Source organism: Sapajus apella, unplaced genomic scaffold (assembly GCF_009761245.1).
Source record: "Sapajus apella isolate SASKATOON/1434 unplaced genomic scaffold, GSC_monkey_1.0 scaffold4, whole genome shotgun sequence".
Classification (NCBI taxonomy): domain Eukaryota; kingdom Metazoa; phylum Chordata; class Mammalia; order Primates; family Cebidae; genus Sapajus; species Sapajus apella.
This window is the reverse complement of record NW_022436944.1, coordinates 23260565-23277014: the sequence shown is the minus strand read 5'-3', so window position 1 is coordinate 23277014 and position 16450 is coordinate 23260565. Positions and strand designations below refer to the sequence as shown.

At 39.5% G+C, this 16450-nt stretch overlaps 1 protein-coding gene across 2 annotated transcripts in view; it reads right to left on the bottom strand.

Moving 5' to 3' along the window:
• Positions 1–16450, bottom strand: part of SLC9A9 (solute carrier family 9 member A9) — a 579933-nt gene that overhangs the window by 536319 nt on the left and 27164 nt on the right. The window lies entirely within an intron of this gene.

Sequence of the window (16450 nt, the reverse complement as noted above, 5' to 3'; positions counted from 1 at the left end):
TTTTTTGGAAATTAGGTTTTCACTTTATTTTGTTCCACTCCAAAATTTAAAACACTTTCCAGACTACATGGAAAAACACACTTGAAATTGAAAATTGATTTTTCTAGTCCTTGTTTACTGGGTTTTACTTAAATGTTAAAATAAACTTGGCCATAAAGCAAGTATGACTTGGTATGCAGTACAGTGAAATGAAGTGGAAATTCTTGAATCCAATATCTATCCGGTCTTTGGAGGGTAATCTGAAAATAAAAACTCACTTGATCTCTAAAATTTTCTTGGACTTATTTTCTTATTTCTCTACTTCTCTTTATCCTGTATTCTTTTCCCTCCCTAGTCTCCCCCGCCTTGCCCCCTCCCCCACCACGCACAGGCATTCATTATTTTATCACTAAGGGTTTCTCATGATTGGGCTACTCATCAAAATCAAATGTATGGGTTTCACAACACTAACTTACAATTTTCTTCCCCTTTTAAGCCTGAATTCTTACTCATCTCTCAAGCTGCCTCTCAAAAGTTACTTCCCTGTGATATTTGCCTGATTCGCAGTTCCCAACCCGCCACTGTCTGTTCCATGCTTTTTTCAGCACTTTGGCCCCTCTTTTGTGGCATCTGTGTTTCATCACGTACTTCGAAATTATTGGTTTGTGTTTGACTGTTTCTCCCATTACACTGGGATCATATTGAGGGTCACAGTGATGTCTTAGTCTGCACTACCTTCCCTTCTGCCAGTGCCTAACACATTGCTCAATGTACATTCGCTCAATTGGGGGAAAAAAAAAGCCTTACTTTTGAGAGTCAAATGTATTAAAATAGAATGAAGTATACTGACATCCCAGGTAAGGATTGTTTAAATAAAAATTTAAAAAAGCGGAAAGACAAACTTTGCATATTTTCACTCATTTCTGTAGCTAAAAATAAAAACAAGTGAACTCATGGAGGGAAAGAGGAGAATGATGGTTACCAGAGGCTGGGAAGGGTATTATGGGGTGGGGGTGGGTGGGGGACAAGTAGGGATTGTGAATGGGTACAAAACATAGTTAAATAGAATGGATAAGATCTAGTATTTGATACCACAACAAGGTGATTATAGTCAACAATAACTTGTTCATGCCTGTAATCCCAGCACTTTGGGAAGCCGAGGCAGGTGGATCACGAGGTCAGGAGTTTGAGACCAGCCTGGCCAAAGTGGTGAAACCCCATTTCTACTAAAAATACAAAAAATTATCTGGGCGTGGTGGTGGGCACCTGCAATCCCAGATACTCGGGACGCTGAGGCATGAGAATCGCTTGAACCCAGAGACAGAGGTTGCAGTGAGCTGAGATCGAGCCACTGCACTCCAGGCCAGGTGACAGAGCAGGCGAGATCCTATCTAAAAAAAAAGACAAAAAAACCTGAAAGAGTATGATTGGAATGTGTGTAGCACAAAGAAATAATAAACACTTGAAGAGATGGATACATTCACCACTAAAAAAATTTAAAAGCTTCTCTTGGTTTCATGTTTTACTCTGGGCATGGCTGGGCATTGTCAAAGCCTCCCTTCACCCTTCCTCAACTGGTCCTTCAACTTTGCCCATCTAATTCACATTTGGAAAGGGGAAGGTAGAGGAAGTCGAAGCCACCTAACTCAGCCTGGTTCCCTCTGACAAACCTATTTAGGCACCTTTTGATACCACAGCCCCTCCTACAAGCCTTCAGGCAGGTCAGCTGTGGCCCTCTCCTTGACCCTGAGCCCTCTGCTGCATTCTCAGCTCCCCCAGTGGCTTTGCTCTTATGGTATCTTTTGGCCTTCTAGATCCCCTGACATCAGTTCATCATGATTCAAACTCATGAGAAGTGGGCTGTGATGGGCTCAGCCCATCTATTCATATCAGGCCTAGGGGGTCCCCTGGCAATTGCATGAATATAGATTGGCTGATTTTGGATAGGTGACAATTCCTTGACCCAGCAGCCATGGGCTCTGGAGTCCATACAAGTTCTTCCTTCTGGAGGAAAGGACGTTGTGGCAAGATTTCTCATTTAGTGCCCTATATACTCACCTTTGATCATTTCGCATGATTCTCTGCATAAAGAAAGAGGGAGCATGATAGAATTTGTCCTACCTTGCCCTGCTCTTGATCAGCAATGGCCCCATGCCTTCTTGTCTTGATAACTGTTTTACCCACATTACTCTAGTTGTTCTTAATAAGAGGTAAGCTTTTTCAGCTAAGAGCATGTCCTTATATTTATTTGTTTCTCCACATACCAACTAGTTTATTACCTGACAGGGGCTGAATACATTTTTCAGCTTCTTAATTGAATGGAGAGGGTGCTGGGGAAGATCTCAGTGTAAAAGCATCCCTCAACTCTCTCAAACCTTTCCTTGGCTTATCCAAAACCAAGATCATATATGAGTGCCAGCATACTACCTACGATCAAATACCTCAGAAAAAGAGAGAGGTTGGCTAAAAGGAAGGAAGACATGCTTTTTTAGCCAGTGCCTATTCTGCCCCAGGCACATCACTGGATGTTTTACGCATGGCGTGGCATTTCATTCAGTCCCCACAGGAAAAGAGGGAAAAATTCATCCATTTCACTGGCGTGGTCATGAGGTCATTCATTCCAGGCACTGGGAATCAAATGGTGAATAAATCAGTTTTACAGAGGAGAAAACTGATGCTTAGAGAGGTGTTGACTTGTTAAACACAGGCAGCTACTAAATGATGGAGCTGGGATTGTAGACCCAGGATTTTGTCTCCAAAGACTGCCTATATTTCTTTTACACAATCATGCGCCACATAACAACATTTTAGTCACAGTAAATGGCATAAGTGACAGGGATCCCATAATATTATATCACCTTGTTTTGTACCTTTTCTATGTTTAGATGTTTAGATACACAAATACTTACCATTTCATTACAACAGCCTGCAGTATTCAGCACAATACCATGTTGTATAGGTTTGCAACCTACGAGCAATAGGCTATATCATAGAGCCGAAGTGTGTTATAAGGCTAGAATATAAACCCACATTTAGGTTTATGTAAGAACGCTACAATTTCACAGAAGGAAATCATTTAATGACACATTTCCCAGAACATATCATCTTCATTAAATAATGCATAACTGAATGCTCGCATACTGCAACCTGAGAAACAGGGAAAGTACCCCCTGTATTTTGACATCATAAATCACTGAAGTTTTACTCTGCCTACACTTTACTCTCGTTGGGGGAATTTTTGTGATCAGAGCTGTAAACAAACTAGGTTGCTCATTCTGTGACTTTAGACAGTTTACCTCAGGGTCATTTTCTAAAAATGAGTAGATCCTATCAAATGGGAAAATTCATTTGTTTGCAAAATAGTCATAACGAACCTCTCTGGGCCAAGCCCTTCATCAGACACAAGAGGCACAGTGGAGAACCAAAGTTCCAGCCCTTTGGAGCTTTCCTGCTGGTTGTAAAGACAGATTAAGCTACCTATCTACCTACTTCCTAACTAAACTGACCAAGAATCTTTCTGAGTTGTAGTAAGTGCTCTGAGGAAATGACCAAGGGGCTGAGACAGAGAATAACATTAAGGGATAGAGTTTAGGTGGGGTGTCCAGGGAGGGCTCTCCAAGGAAGTGAAACTTGAGCTGAGATTCAAAGGCAGAAAAGGGACCAAAACAGGAGATGAGTGGAGGAAAGAGGATCCCAGGCAGAGCATAACACGCATGGATATCTGAGGTAGAAAACAGCTGTGTGTAGGCTGGGCACAATGGCTCATGCCTGTAATACCAGCACTTTGGGAGACCAAGGAGGGTAGATCACTTGAGGTCAGGAGTTCGAGACCAGCCTGGCCAACATGGTGAAATCCTGTCTCTACTAAAAATACAAAAATTAGCCAGGCATGGTGGTGGGTGCCTGTAATCTCAGTTACTAGGGAGCCTGAGGCAGGAGAATTGCTTGAATCTGGGATGCAAAGGTTGCACTGAACTGAGATCACGCCATTGTACTCCAGCCTGGGCAACAGAGCGAGACTCTGTCTCAAAATAAATAAATAAATAATACACACATACATAACAAAGAAAGAAAGAAAAACAAAGCAGCTGTGTATATTCAGAAACCCGAAGGCCAGAGGGACTGGGTAGAGTAGGCAAAAGCCACAGCATGGGGAGATGGGGATGAAGAAGACCAAGGTGGAATTGGGCAGTACTGGGAGGTGATCTTAAATGGAGAAGGTGCTGGTAAAGTGCTGGGTGAGGATGAGAGAGCATCTAATTGATGCTTTAAGAAAGCCACTTGAGGGGCTGCTGCAGAATCCTGATGAAAGAGGATGGTGGCCTGGGGCTGGGGAGAGAAGGCAGTGCCCAAGTATATTGGGGAGACGGAATGAGCAGTCAACAAGTTAGGTGTTGGGAATAACAGGAAAGGGAGAAATCACTTCTAGGTTTTTTTGCTTAAGTAGTCAGAAAGCCTAAGGTCAAATGCCTACTAAATTGTAGCTGCTCATCAAATGTTGGTTCCTCTCACTATCACATATTCTACACGTCTAGAAAAGTTATATTACTTACATTAAGAATCAGACATGATTAAACTCCAGTCATTTCTTTTGTTACTCTGACTCATTCAGAAACTTGAATAAAAATTTTTTTTTGGACTGCAACAATCAACACAGAAGCTAAAAACGACGATCTGCTCACCCTGTATTTAAAACCAATGTATTACATTAATTAATTTTCAGAAAATCAATCTAATTCTACTTTTTGTGTTTTATAATTGAATCTGGGCTGTGAATACATTTGACTTTTGGTGTACAAAGCTTTTAATTACTTTTTTTGTGTGTGTGAGATGGAGTCTTACTCTGTTGCCAGGCTGGAGTGCAGTGGCACGATCTTGGCTCACTGAAACCTCCCCCTCCCGGGTTCAAGCCATTCTCCTGCCTCAGCCTTCTGAGTAGCTGAGATCATAGGCATGCGCTACCACACCCAGCTATTTTTTGTATTTTTAGTAGAAACAAGGTTTCACCATGTTGGCCAGGATGGTCGTGATCTCTAGACCTCATGATCTGCCCGCCTCGGCCTCCCAAAGTACTGGGATTACAGGCATGAGCCACTGCACACAGCTGCTTGTAATTATCTTTTAGAGAGATGTATCAATGCTTTGGTTCTATTTTTACCTCACTGATCTCTGTCTTTTAATATGTAAAAACTAAGGTACTAAGGAGAAAAACAAATCATTTTATTTCATGATCTAGGTTCCTTCTGTTATATAAATTACTTGGAGTAGTGTTTAAGGGCCTGGTCACTCAGAGGCAAGCTTCCTGCATTCAAATCCTAAGCTGTCCTTGACTTAGACAGCTATTTAACCTCTCTGTCCTTCAGTTTTCTCATCTTTACAATGGACATAATAATCTTGTACCTAATGCTAAGATGGATATAAGTATTAAATGAATTAACATTTGTAAAGCCCTCAAAGTATTGCCTGACATCTAGTAAGCACATTGTATTTATGACAAAAGAAAATAAAATATTCGAATAAGTATTTTCCAAATATGTCATTTGAAGAAACTGCGCCATTGTCAGAAACTCCTAAAGGTTACACAACGGTGCAAAATTTGAGGATAGATCTTAATTTTTCTTTTAAGTTTACTCCTTTCTAAGAGTATCAGGAACACCATTACTGATGTATTTTTATGGGGCTTCTCTGAGAATATATCAATGCATATTTGAAAGTTTTTAGCACAGAGATATATTTCTGAGTGCTTGAGGGATGAAGCAAAGCAGCTGCGATCATCTGGAAGACAGAAAGACAGTCGCTCACCCTCCTGGACCGAAAATCCCTTGCATCAGCAGTTTTTATGCAAAAATTGGGTTAATCACTCAACCAGAACATTTCAATAATGAGAATGCCCCATTCCCTGCATGCGGGTTAACTAATATGCTATAGAATTATATTTTCTGGAGCAGCCAGATGAAACTGGCAGGCTGAGAATGGCATGCAGCATGAGAGGATTTATTTGTATATACAAAACAGATTTGTGTTCCTTTCAGACTTGCTGTAAGCTTAGGAACTGCTAAATCAGAGTTCTGGGAGTAACTCCAAACCCAGACAATTTCTCAGAAATGGCTGGATCTGCTGCTGTACTAACCTCCAGATGGGAATTCCACGTGTCATTCTCTCTAGACTTTGTGTTCAAATTGTGGCCTTGGAGGTGGGCTGTTTTTAAGCCCCAAATAGTTAAAAAAAATTTTATTGTAACATGAGGGAAAAAAAAATCTAAGCAAGGGATGGGTGAGAAAAGCAGAAAGATAAAAATGTTCCAGCTTAAGCCCTTCATTAGTTTTTTAAGATACAAATCTTATGGACAAGCACTGCCTAACAGAACTTTTCGTGATGGTGGAAATGTTCTTTCCGTGTACTATACAATGTGGTGGCCACTAGCCACATGAGCTATTGAGCACTTGAACTGTAGCGAGTGCAGCTGAGGGACTGAATTTTTAACTTTAACACTGGTGGATAGTGGCAATTGCAGGGTACATTTATAGATGGTTACTAGAATTTAAAATTTATACCATTTCCTTTTTAGATGTTTTATGATACTACACAAGGTGTGACAACAGACCTGCAACTCTGAGATGGAAAAATTATGTATGTCTTATGAAAGCAGTGAGAGTTTTAACTATTAAAATTCAATTCTTAAAGATAATATGGGAGAGAGAAAAACATCAATATGTTCACGAGGATATCCGCAGCAAATTTTAAATATTATCTCATATGTCCACCAGTATTGGCTAACAATGGCCCAGACATATACTTACAGAGATAATCAACTTGAAAACTTTCAAGAGTAGAAAGTATATGTACCAAGTTAATTTCCAAGTTCATCAGAAGGTTATGGGCCTGAGTATTAAGGAATTCATTGACTCAATATGACTTAACTGAAATATCAGTGTTCCACTGAACTATTAAATAAATAAGCACTAAAATAACCATCCTAGTGAGGGAGGGTGATTTATATAGTATATTCCCTCCAAAGTGGTCTTTTAAAAACATTGTTTCATCAATTCTGACAACATTCCCAAGTGGTAGCTGGCAAATGCAATTATCCCCATTTTCCGGAGACAGGAGAAGAAATTAATGGCTTACCCAGTGTCAATCAATAAGACAGGACTATCACTGAGAATTGGATATACATGCATGGGCAAATGAAATGTGTGCTTTCCAAGGAAACACGAAGCTAACACAATCATTTTAAGCAAGATTTAGAAGTGTTTAAGAGAAGCTGGAACTAAGAAGTTGGCTTTTGCTATTTTGCAATTGCTGATTTTTTTTTAGAAAAGTAAAAGTTGTTAACAATAACGTGTTAATTATCTTCAATGCTTGATTCATTAAAAATTTAACAATCCTTTTCTTGCTGCAAAGAACTTGAAGCTATAGAGAGACTGACTCCATGAATAGTCCAAGAAAGGAAATACCCTGTGTACACAGTGTAAGGCACTGGGATAAGCTGTAATTCAGTTTTCTATGACAGAGACACCGTTCTGGGCTTGCTGACCCCCCAGGAAACTTTGGCATATGAGTTGGATTTTGAAGAATGGGTAAGAGTCTGTTTGTGGGGCATTGACATGCAGAATCATGTTTTCCTCCCTGCCCTGGGGACAGTGGGCCAGAGTTCCCCAAACCAGAGAACACTGGTAGCTTCCTGGGATTTCAGTTACAGTTGGTAGCAAGGAATTTAAAATATTAAAATTTACGCAGATATGTTAAAAAGTGAAATTAAAAGCTGTATTTTTAGACTTTAAATAGACTTCAAAGAAAATATCTTGGCGCAGGCAGCTTTGAGTCACATGTAGAGACAGCTCAAGTGTGTGTTTCTTTTCCTCTGCCCTAAGTTATGCTTTGGTTTGAGAAGCACCAGAGTGAGCGAAAAAAGAATAGTCTCAGAAAACCTAATGAAAATATACCACATACTAGTTAGATGATCTTGGTCTATTTACTTAACCTCTCTGAGCCTCAGTTTCCTTATTTGTACTATGGGCATGAAAATGCCTACTTCCTAGTTGCTTCTGAGGATTATATGTAATAATAAATTTAAAGGGTTCTGCTTGGTACCCAGCCCTATTTTTCAAGAAGTGTTCACTGGCCTGGCATAGTGGCTCAATCCTATAATCTCAGCACTTTGGAAGGCCGAGGTGGACGGATCACTTGAGTCCAGGAGTTCAAGACCACCCTGGTCAACATGGCAAATCCAGTCTCCACTGAAAGAAAAAAAAAGTTAGTCAGGCACTTGGGAGTCCAAGGCATGAGAATCGCGTGAACCCGGGAGGCAGAGGTTGCAGTGAGCCATCATCACACCACTGTGCTCCAGCCTGGGCAAGAGAGAGAGGACAGAGAGAGATCCTATCTTAAAAAAAAAAAAGAAAACAGTGTTTACTAGTTCACTAGATCTGAATCTAAATGAAAGAGAATATTGACACAATGGTTTGAGGATAAGAGGCACAAGGAACACTTGGGGAACAGAAATAGACAATGTCGGGTTCCTAAGGAATGGAGGGGAAGGTAAAGCCCAAGAGGAGGATACAAGCAAGATTGTGGGCCTCCTTCAGAGCCACTGGATTTAACTATACTTACTCAAACATGTTGAGATATTTTACACAAGCAGAATTAAATAATAAGATGGCTATTGGGAGTATAATTTGTATGACTCCAAAGAAGGGTAATTTGGCAATAGCTATCAAAATGCTAACTGTTTACATCATTTGATTCAGCAATACCTCACCTGAGGATTTATGCTGCAGCTATGCTTACACACGTGTGGAATAATATAATTACAAGAGTATTTATTGCAGATGAAATAATGGAAGAAACAAAGCATTGAGCACGATTGGACCATAGCCTAGTTAAATAAATTGTGGTATCATGCATAAAATGCACCTGTTAGAAAAGCTGAGGAAACTGCTTGCCCATGAACGAATGTGACTGTGCTCTAAAATGTACTGTCAAGTCAAAAGAGCAAGGTGCAGATGGTATGCCTGGCATGTGTAACAGAAATCTCTATGGCCTTACTACATCTATTTCCTTTTTGTCCTGGTCAGACATGTAGACTACATTTCCTTGTAGTGAGGTGGGACCATATGACTGAGTTCAGACCAACTGAATATGGAAGGAAATGATATTTATCACTTTCTAGTCCCTAAAATTCCCCCAGATTTTCCATGCTTTATTCCTTCCCTCCTTTTTCAGCTCATGTAGATCATTCAGCAGCAGTTGTGAATCTCTAGAGACTAACAGAGACACTAGATTAAAGGAAGTCGGAGCCATGAATGGCTCCAGGAGAGGAACCCAGTGCCCAGTTATTGATCCAAAAAGCCACGCTGGATTGAGACACAAGAAATAAACATTTATTACATTAAGCTGCTTAGATTTGATGGTATTTTATTAAAGTATTTGGCCTATCTTGTGATTTGTGATTACTTTTTTAAAAAAGAAGGGCATAAAATATTCACCTGTATATAGAAAGAATAACTGTGGTTGCTTTGGGGAAGGCTGGGGAGAACTTGGTGGCAGGAAGAAGGGGGTTTGCCTGAAGAATTTTCTGTGTGTACCAAGTAAAGGGCTGGGGTGATGTTCTTTGTGCTGGTTTCATATCTATAAATAAGGAAGTGACCACTGCTTAGAGCAGTACATTCCAGAATTTTCCCCAATATGATACAAACAGAAAAAGATAACATTGGGTTAATGAGGCTAAATTGGAAGGAAATTAGGGTTCTGATGAAGGTGCTCATGGCTGAAGAGGACAAGTCTGGGGCTCTGCTTATTTTTGGTCCAAGGATGAAAAGATCTATCTCTCATGACACACCTGTAATCCATCAGCACACCAGCCTGGGAGTACTAGAAAGGCTTTAACACCCTGATCCTGGTCTCAACTTTAATTCACCCCTTTTTAGAGAATAGAGAGTGACTAGTCTGATTGGTGAGCTGGAAAAGGCGAATTAAGTGTGTGTGCCTGTCAGCCTCCTCCTCTGTTCACATTGGAATTTGCCTGCTTAATGAGTGAAACCCCACTTTCCTCCTCACACCCCCAAGCTTTGTAAGAGCAGAGCCCAGCATGGAGGCCAACTCTGTCCAGCTGGGTCTCTCTGGGTATGTAAGTCTTTCTAATTCTGGTGTAAAGATGAGCAAGGCAGCCCCCAGACCAAGCCCCATTATTCTGCATAGCTTTTGATTTCCATCTTTCTCATTCTTGTGTCTATTTATCCACTGGCTACAACATCAGGTAGGCAAAAGATATGACAATGAACGAACCCTTCAAGAGTTCCACATATCGGTTTTTATCTTTTGAACATTAGGCCATGTGAATGTATTATCTAGTCATATATATATATATATATATATATATATATATATATATATAAAAGAAGATGTCTGTGCAGATTAGTTTGCAGAGACCTCAAGATTGGCCTGGATGAAGGGAAACCATTGTCAGGCTGCAGTTACCAGAATGAGAACAAGGTAATGACAGTGTGAATGAAAGTGGCTGTGATAGCATGGAACGAAAGAAACAAGCCCAGGAGACATTCACTCACTCGACACTTGTTTCCTTAAAATAAGCCAGGCATATATGGTAGGGAGAACTAGCAGGGTTTGTGGGTAAAATAGAGGAAAAAATGAAAAACTCCACAAAGAACCTATGTTTTTGCACCTGGGTGAGTGGCTGAGAGAATATGGCCAGGGAGGAGCTGACTCGGCAGGAACAAGAGGGGTCAGAAAGGCTTAGGGCTTATGGAGGCTTCTGCTCACTACGTTGGAGGTGCCTGTACGCCCTCGGAAATAAGCTTGAGAGAGACGGAGGATGAGAAGGAGCTGCCACTCCCTGATGCAGGGCTGCCAGGTTTAGCAATACAAACAGAGGACACGGAGTGAAACTGGAACTTCCGATAAACAACAAACACTTTTTCAGAATAACTCTGTAGTACTGCATTTTAGATATAACTTTCCCCAATCATTGATTATGTATCTGAAATTCAATAAACAGAAAGAGATGCAAGAATGCCAGCCCCCAAAGTGGACCTGTTTTTGCGCCTGGCTGACCAAGAGAATGGCTGGGGAGGAGTTGACTCCACCTTCCCTACCCTGATGTCAGCTGCTGAATAAAGGAGTTTAAGGACCAAGGGGAAATCCTTTGGGTTTCATAATTAGGAAGTGATTTTTGATCATTTCTGACTTACAACAAGAAGTGGGTAGGGAAGGTTAAGGAAAAGGAGAGTGATGGCAAGGTTGGAGAAGTGGGCTCTGGGCATTTTCATGGCGCAGGCTGAGCAGTGGCTTTTTCAGGAACCTGATGAATGGCTCTTGGATGAACAGGAGGAAAAGGGAAGGAAGGAGGCAGGAGAGGACATCAGGAGACAGAGTGGTAAGGGCCAAAATAATTAAGATGTGCTAAAAATAAGTTAAGAAAATTAAAGAAGTGATAAGAGCAGCAAAATTAATACAATGGGGAGAAATTTTACCCAAGACATTCAAATCTGTGGACTAGTCAAATTAGGGAATGGTTTCATAGTAAAAAGCATTCTTCCATATCTCCAGGTGTTTGCTGAAGAGCCCTGGTATGTGGCAGGCACTCGTCAGGGAAATGGGTGATACCTTGTGCAGACTAACAGCCAGTGCCATTGACAGCTAGGCCATTAAAGGGAGAAGCTGCCTTAGAGGCCACCTAGTTGCAGAGAAGAGTGGTGGTAATGGAAGGTAGGGACAGCTGCCCCATCCCCGTTCCTGCCTGAGCAGTTTCAACCTCACCTGTATGACATACTGTGAAGCCCTTTTATTGTTAGATTTTCTTTGAATGAAGCGCTTTTTGCTAAACAAACAAACAAAAATGGTTTAAAACCTGGACCTAATATCCTCCAGAGAGATGGAGAGACATGTGTAAGGTCCAACTTGTTCTGAGGCAGCAGCGAGCTTGGAAATTCTAAACCAGAGATGTTTTTCTCTTATTATACGTATGTGCTTAACTTCACCTCAAACAAGTTTTAAGTGATATGCCAGAGCTGAAGTTACTCTTTCTTCTCCCCCAGTCCCAGAAGTAATCAAGGCCCTGAAGTCAGTGCCCCTTCCTTCCATTACTATATTTACAAATTTCATATGTGTGTAGTCATAAACCATAATTATTATTGTGTATTTTTACCTTATTATATTTGAGCCAGGGTCTTGCTTTGCCATCCAGGCTGGAGTATAGTGGTACCATCGTAGCTCTTTATAACCTGGAACTCCTGGACTCAAGTGATCCTTCCATCTAAGCCTCCCACATAGTTAGGACCCCAGGGGCGTACCACCACAATCAGCTAATTTTATTTATTTTTTTATATTTGTGTATTTTAAAATTTTATCATAAATACCCTTTTACATTTATTGAATATAAAAGGCATCCTCTTGCCTTTTGCATTCAACATAGTTTTTGAGATTTATCTATATTAATATAGGAGTGACTCTCATCCATTCACTTAAACTGCTGTGTAATGTTCTATTGGATGGATATATCATGATTTGATTTTTTCCGTTCTCTTGTTACCATTACTAAAAATGCTACATTGTATGTTCTTGTACTTAAGTCTGCCTATACATGGGAGTTTCTCCAGAAGTGAAAAATATAGAAGTGGGCCTGCTGGGATATGAGGTACATAAATCTTCAACTTTAGTAGGTATCACTAAAATTAAAGTGGCTACACCAATTTACACTCCCACAGTAAAGTGTAAGAGTATTTCCCCAGATTTTAGCCAATACTTAGTATTGACAAATGCCTAATTTATGGCGATCTGTTAAGTATGAAATGATATCACATGATAATTTACCTAAAATTTTTTCCCTACTAATTAAAAGAACATGTATTCCCCATTTATTGGCCTTTGTGGTATCTCCTTAGTGAATTTTCTGATCTCTTTTACTCAGTATTAGTTTTCTTAATGATTAGTTCTTAATATAATCTGGTTACTATTCTGCTTTATTTAGATTTCAAATACATTATTCTATTCTCGTGATCTCCTTAAGCTTTTAAACTTTGTCTTTTAACTTTGTTGATGGTGTCTTTTTCACGCAAAAGTTTATTTCAGTGTAGTAAAATGTATTCCATTTTTACTTTATTATTTGTGCTTTGGTGATATCTTTAAAAAATGTTTTCCTATCCTGATGTCATATTTTCTCCTAAAGTTGTATAGTTTGATTTTTGCTTAGGTCTCTAGTCTACCTCATATTTATTGTGATATGATGTGAGATAGGGATCTAATTCTTTTTATGCCATGTTGATAGCCAATTGTCCCAGGAAAATTCATAGGTATTTGGTAATTAATCCTTTTCCCGTTTACTTCAGTTGGCTCTTCTGCCATTGTCCAGTGCTGTTTCAAAGACCCAGAAGATATTTATTCTAATAAATATTTTACATCTGTTATCTGATAGCCATTTAATGTTTAATAGCCTATTTAATGTTTCAAAATATAGGAAAAGTTTTATACAGGTAGGTATTCACTGAAGCATTATTTATATTAGTGAAAATTTAGAAACAACTAAAAAATCGAGCACATTTTCATCTATTACATTTAATTTTTAAAAGCCTGAGAGAAGGTTTAGGTTATGATAACAAGTAAGTAAATCAAGTTACAAAGCTTTAGAGACCATCTGATTTAAGCTACACAGAAAAAATATATATGTAAAATGACTGGATGGAAATTTACAAAATTTATAGTGGTTATATAATATTGTGAGATCATTTTAATTCTTTCAGATAAAACACTTTCCTGTCATCCTAAATGAACTTCATGTAAAGTTACCATTTACGAAGCTATTCTACAAATGTAATGGAATCATTAATGAAAATTACATATATTTTTAAAATTATCTTTTAAAGATCACAGAATAATAAAAGCTGAAAAATAGAACATAAGAAAAAGTTAAGACTGGAGGCTCAGACTTGTTATGACTTTTTTTTTTTTTGAGATGCAGTTGCTCTGTTACCTAAGCTGTAGTGCAGCGGCACGGTCTTGGCTCACTGCAACCTCCGCCTCCTGGGATCCAGTGATTCTCCTCCCTCAGCCTCCTCATTAGCTGGGATTAGAGGCATGCATCACCATGCCAGGCTGATTTTTGTAGTTTTTGTATAGATGGGGTTTCACCATGTTGGCTAGGTTGGTCCTGGACTCCTGACCTCAAAGGATCCACAGGCCTTGGCTTCTCCAAATGCTGGGATTACAGGTGAGAGCCACCCCACGCCCAGCCGTGATTTTTAAGTGTGATAAAATATCTGAAAGGGCCTAATACAGAACCAAGCAGGTGTGCAATAAACACTCATTGAGTGTCCAAAACCTATTCAGCTATTTTCATTCTTTTCAAAAATTACTGGAAGTCTACAGCAAGTCCCTGCAACTAGATATGTGCATAGTTAAAAAATGGAGGATCACTGAAATATATACATTTTCATTGAAATTCACAGAAGCAAAACTAAATTACAGAGAAACAGTGACAGGAGAGCAATGTAGAGAAAAATAACAAATAATCATTGAGAATTTGTGAGAATAGAATACCACAAAACTATAATTACTTTTCAAGTCATTAAAATGCTACAAGTTAGAAATGTCCTACTGTGAACATTATACATGAAAAAATGAAAATATGTCTAAACATTTTTAGACATATGTAAATGTTTCACAAAATTAAGTGGTGAATTATGACCAAAACATTTACATATGTCTAAACATTGAACTTGGCAGCATGGAGTTGTAGAAAGAACATTGAACTTGGAGTCAGAAGCCCTGGTCCTAATCCTAGTTCTGTTGTAAGTCAAACTTGACCAAGTCACTTAAACTTCCAGAACTCTGGTTTCCTAGTCTGTAACATGGATCATATCTGTTTGTCTTATGGAATAATGGTGAGATTGAATAGACAATGCAATAGGAGAAGCCTTTGTAAATAAAAAATTTCCATGGAAAAGAAAATGCACTGTTGTTATTATAATTTGGGCAGGGCTGAAGTTTAGGATTTGACTTTCTCACATATAACCGGGTACATTTACTATTTGCCAATTAATCATAATAGTAAGTAATAAAAAAAATCTTTCCATAAGGCTGTTAACGGTTTTAAAATTTCCTTCATACAGTGTCTCATCTTTTTCTTTACAATATCCTTTCAGTTAAGGATTTATGTGCACCTCATTTTTACAGAGGTGAAGGCCTTCGTTATTTACAAGGTATGTTACTTGCCCCAAGTTACCTACCTTGTAAATAACCAAAGCCTGGACTCAAATCATAGCTTCTAATTGCAAGTCCATTGCTTTGTTGATAACAACAGCATCTGATTAACAGTTAATATACTTTGAGCACTTCCTATGAGCCAGACATGACTCTCAGTGCTTCACATGAATTTTCTCATTTGCAATTCACAATGGCCCTACAAAGTAGTTAGGAAATTGAAGCATAGGATGGTTAATTATCTTACCTAAGATCACACAGCTGGTAAGCGGCATTTGATCCAAGTAATATGGCTCCAGAGATTGGCCTTTTAACTTCAGCATCCCATCTCCTATTCACAGATGGGTTCAGGTCACTCACTCAACTGATGAACTTGTCCTCATTGGATGCAAATACATCAAGGCCATATAAGTTTTCTAGATCATTGCCATGGCAACAAGCCACCAATGGCTAGAAACTCTCCTATGTTTTGTGTAAGATTCTTGACCCATGAACTCATCTTTGCTATCTTTGTGACTCTTTGCTAAGGTCAATACCTTACATCCTGGGTTTCCTTTCCCTGGACCTAGATGCCCAGACTCTAGGCCTTCTCGTTTTCTGTACACGTGGATCGGCTGCTGCTGGTCCCCTGTGGGCCTGCTATTCGTGTGGGGGTTGCCCTACCACCCCTCACTAGCTGTGGTATTGACATAACCATGTGACTCCAGCCTAAGACTGACATGATACCAGCAGGAGAAGAGAAAATAACACGTACATGTGACAAGGCCTGGTCCTGCATCTCACCAAGAGCTATTCATTCCTCAGGAGTCAGGAGCCAGGCATCCAACACAATTAAAACCTTGCATATCAACAATAATTTCTTTTTTTCCAATCTAGAATAGATCTTAATCTTGTTTTTTTTGTATAACAGGCAAAAGAAAGTGCTTTCTATCACTTCAGGATATACAGGAACATTTCAATCCTAGAGTTTCTTTCTTTGCCTTACAATTTTTTTTTTTTTTTTGAGTTAGCATTATCTTTTTCAGACCTTAGCTTTGAAGTGTGTATGCAGCTTCCCCCATCACATGACCTTACCAGGGAGCAACTGGCCTGGGGAAGCTGGCCTGGGAAGGGTTGAGTCATCAAGGACCACAGTCACAGCAGGCACCCTTGAAGGTATGGGGGCGAACAGGGAGCTGTGTGTGCTGAAATCAGCAGAAAGCATGATTTAAAATTAAAGTGATACGTATTTTTTTAATGCACTTTAAAAAATGCA